This window comes from Carlito syrichta, unplaced genomic scaffold, assembly GCF_000164805.1.
Source record: "Carlito syrichta isolate Samal-C Ts95f unplaced genomic scaffold, Tarsius_syrichta-2.0.1 Scaffold305146, whole genome shotgun sequence".
NCBI classification, from domain to species: Eukaryota; Metazoa; Chordata; class Mammalia; order Primates; family Tarsiidae; genus Carlito; species Carlito syrichta.
The window spans coordinates 48754-53154 of NW_007249242.1; the positions used below are offsets into that span (position 1 = coordinate 48754).

Here is a 4401-nt window from a genome sequence, read left to right on the forward strand (position 1 = left end):
AACTCAAAAAAAAAAAAAAAAAGAATAAGGCATTAAATAACACTGTCTCGCAATGAGAAAAATCTTCTCTCTTCAGTTCCTTTTCATTCTTCTGATTCAGTAAGATAACAGTCTCTAACTCTGGAATATCTCTATTTTTAATACAGAGAATAGTTCTCAGCCTCAGACTTTAGCAGGTAGAACTTAGTAAGTATTTTTTAAGGTTATATTTGTCATTTATGATAATGGTATAAACTCTGGTTTAAAAATAATTTTAAATGCCAACTTAAAGAAAAAAATATTAATTTTATATATTTGTATATGGAAAAAATATGAAGGTAATGGTAGGAAGACAAGTTTGAGGAAAAACTGGCCTAGTGTTTCTAAAGTGGCCTAAATGATCATATTAGGCCACTCATATTATTCTTTAAAAAAGAGACCATATAACAGAGATAGCATACTAACTAGGTTGGTTGGTTTAGATTCTTTTTTAAAGTAAAAAAGCAGGATTTACTGAGGACAGAAAAGCTCCCTCAGTGGGAGGGGGCCCAAAGGGGTTGCCCGGGTTTAAATTCTTAAAAGAAATCTCTATCTTCCTCTATAACATTGAAACAACAAATTTGAGCATTATCTTGTAGGAATATTAAAAAACATTTGTAATTATCAGTTATTAGGGCCAATATTCAAAGATTGAGGAGTTTTCCAAGAAGAATTTCCTTTAAAATTCAGGTAGAAATGCCACTTATCAACATACTGGATGGTATGAAAAACATATACATAGAATATGTCACTTAGGAAAAATTATTGGCATAGAAACTATTAGTGATGTTTAGAATACTGTGAAATAGTAATTACAATAATGTTCATAAGGAAAAAAATTAATACTTAAATTTTCTCAAGAATAATTTCATATATTTTAGTTCAATTGATATACTATTATATTTTGATGGATATCCTTTTGATCCTTAATAATTACCTTATACCTAAAATTTTAGAATATTTCAACTTTGTGCAGCTTTAACAACTCCTAATCAAAACTTTGGAGGTACATCTGGCCAGGTGTGACGGCTTACACCTGTAATCCCAGCACTTTGGGAGGCCAAGGCAGGAGGATTACTTGAGCCCAGGAGTTTGAGATCAGTCTAGGAAACATAGTGAGACCTCCTCTCTAAAAAATTAGCCAGGTGTGGTAGCATGTGCCTGTAGTCCCAGCTACTTGGAAGGTTGAGTTAGAAGGATCAGCTGAGCCCAGGAAGTCAAGGCTGTGGTGAGCCATGAGCGTGCCACTGCACTCGAGCCTGAATGACAGAGTGAGACCCTGACTCAAAGAAAGAAAAGGAAAAAAGAACAATAACATTCTTCACAAGAGGGTAGGAAAAAGACTGAAAACACACATGAATCAACCCAAAAGTCAGAAGAAAGACAACAAACAGGAACAACAACAACTCCATAAGAACCTTATGACAAGGATAAATTCTCACATTTCAATAATTAGCCTGAATGTGAATGGACTAAATTCACCACTGAAAAGACATAGAATGGCAAAATGGATAAAATATCATCAGGCAACAATATATTGATCCCAAGAGACTCATCTCACAAAGGATACTCACAGACTCAAAGTAAGAGGATGGGAAGCAAAATTTCAGGTGAACAGAACACAAAAGAAAGTTGGAGTTGCAATCCTAATATCAGACAAAATACCCTTTGAGCTATCAAAAATTTAAAAAGATACAGAAGGTCACTATATAATGATAAAAGGTTCAATCTATCAACAAGAAATATGCATTCTAAACATACATATATGTACCCAACATAGTAGCAACTACTTTCATAAAGCAGCTTCTAGGCAAACTTGAAAAAGACATTGACTCTAACACTATCACAGCTAGGGACTTTAATACCTCACTCACAACCCTAGACAGATCATCAGGTCAAAAAATCAGCAAGGAGATCCAGAACCTCCATGTGACTCTTGACCAAATGGACTTAACTGATAACTATAGAACACTCCACCCAACAACCATAGAATATACATTCTACTCATCACCACATGGAACGTACTCTAAGATAGACGACATCCTTGGCCATAAATCAAGTATAAATTACATAATACTGAAATTTTGCCATGCACCTTCTCCGAACACAGTGGAGTAAAAATAAATATCAACACCAACAAAGTTACCCCAAAACCCACAAAGACATGGACACTAAACAGCAAGATGCTAAGCAACTCCTGGGTCAACATGGAAATTAAAACAGAGATTAAAAGACATCTGGAAACAAATGAAAATGAAGAAATATCTTACCAAAATCTCTGGGATGCCATGAAAGCAGTAGTAAGAGGGGATTCATATCTCTATAAACGCACATGAAGAAAATGGAAAGATCACAAGTTAACAGCCTCATAAGTCACCTAAGGAAGCTAGAAAAGCAAGACCATTGAAACCCTAACTTCAGCAGAAGAATCCAGATCACCAAAATAAAAGCCTAAATTCGGGACATAGAAGACAAAAAAAACCCCACAAGGAAACAAAAAGCTAGTTCTTTGAAAGGATAAACAAGACTGATGGTCCCCTAGCTAGACTGACCAAGAAAAGGAGAGAAAAAGCCCAAATAAACACAATTGGAAACACAAAAGATCAAGTCACATCTGACCCTGAAGAAATACAAAAGATTATCAGAGACTGCTATGTACGCTTGTATGGAAACAAACTTTAAAACCTAAAGGAAATGCAGGGCTTTCTAATATCACACAACCTCCCCAGGTTGAAACAAGAAGAAATCGAGACCCTAAATAGACCAATAACAATTCAGGAAATTGATATGTCATAATAAAATTATCAACAAAAAAAGCCCTGGACCAGATGGCTTTTCAGCCAAATTCTACAAAACATACTAGGAGGAACTGATACCAAACTTACTGAAAGTACTCCAGGCAATTGAGAAAGATGGAACTCTCCCCAAATGATTTTATAATGCTAACATCACATTGATATCCAAGCCGGGTAAAGACCCAACAAAGAAAGAGAACTATGAGAAAATATCCTTGATGAACACAGATGCTAAAATTCTCAACAAGATCCTAGCAAACCAGATTCAACAACACATATCGAAAATCATCCACCATGACCATGTAGGCTTCATCTCCGGGATGCAAGGCTGGTTCAACATTTGTAAGACCATAAATATAATTAAATACGTCAACAGACATAAAAACAAAAACCACACGATTATATCATTAGATGCAGAAAAAGCTTTTGATAAAATTCAGCACCCTTTTTTGATAAAAACCTTCGAGTATCTAGGTATAGATGAAACATACCTTAAAACCGTAAGAGCCATCAATGAGAAACCCACAGCCAGCATACTGCTAAACAGGCAGAAATTAAAACACTTTCCCCTGAAAACTGGAACAAGACAAGCATGCCCACTCTCATCTCTCCTGTTCAACATAATTCTGGAAGTCCTAGCTAGAGCAATCAGAGAAGAGAAGGCAATCAGGGGTATCCAAATAGGAAAAGAGGAAGTCAAGTTATCCTCTGTGCAGATGACATGATTCTCTACCTTGAAAACCCAAGAGAATCTGACAAAAACCTCCTGGTACTGATAAAGGACGTTGGCAAAGTCTCAAGGTATAAAATAAATGTGCAAAAGACAATTGCATTTCTATACACCAATAATTAACAAACAGAAACTCAAATAAAAAGCACAATATTATTCACAATAGCCACAAAAAAAATGAAATACCCTGGCATCTTTCTAACCAGAGACGTGAAAGACCTTTACAATGAAAACTACAAAACACTGCTGAAAGAAATCAAAGATGACACAAACAAGAAGAAAAATATTCCATGCTCATGGATTTGAAGAATCAACATTGTTAAGATGTCCATTCTACCTAAGGCAATCTACAGATTTAATGCAATACCCATAAAATTACCAGCAATTTTGTTCACAGACCTAGAAACAACAATATAGGAATTTATATGGAAACATAAATGACCAAGAATAGCCAAAACAACCCTCAGCAAAAAAAAAAAAAAAAAAGCAGGAGGTATCACACTCATAGACTTTAAACTTTATTATAAAGCTACAATAATCAAAACAGCCTGCTATTGGTACAAGAACAGGCATACAGACCAATAGAATAGAATTGAGATTTCAGAAGTAAAACCTCAATTTCTCAACCAACTCATCTTCGACAAAGCCTCCATCACCAACCACTGGGGAGACGAGAACCTATTCAGTAAATGGTGCTGGGAAAACTGGATGACCACATCAGAAGATTGAAACAGGATATCTACCTATCCCCATACACAAAAATTAACTCTAAATGGATCAGAGATTTAAATGTAAAACTTCAAACTATAAGAACCTTAGAAAATGCAGGAGACACTCTTATGGAAATTGGAACTCGCG

The 4401-nt window shown here is 35.4% G+C and overlaps 1 protein-coding gene across 1 annotated transcript in view; it reads right to left on the reverse strand.

Annotated features, from left to right (window-relative positions):
* The window catches only part of ZDHHC2 (zinc finger DHHC-type containing 2), a 73365-nt gene that overhangs the window by 6621 nt on the left and 62343 nt on the right, over window positions 1–4401 (reverse strand). The gene's annotated exons all lie outside the window — the stretch shown is intronic.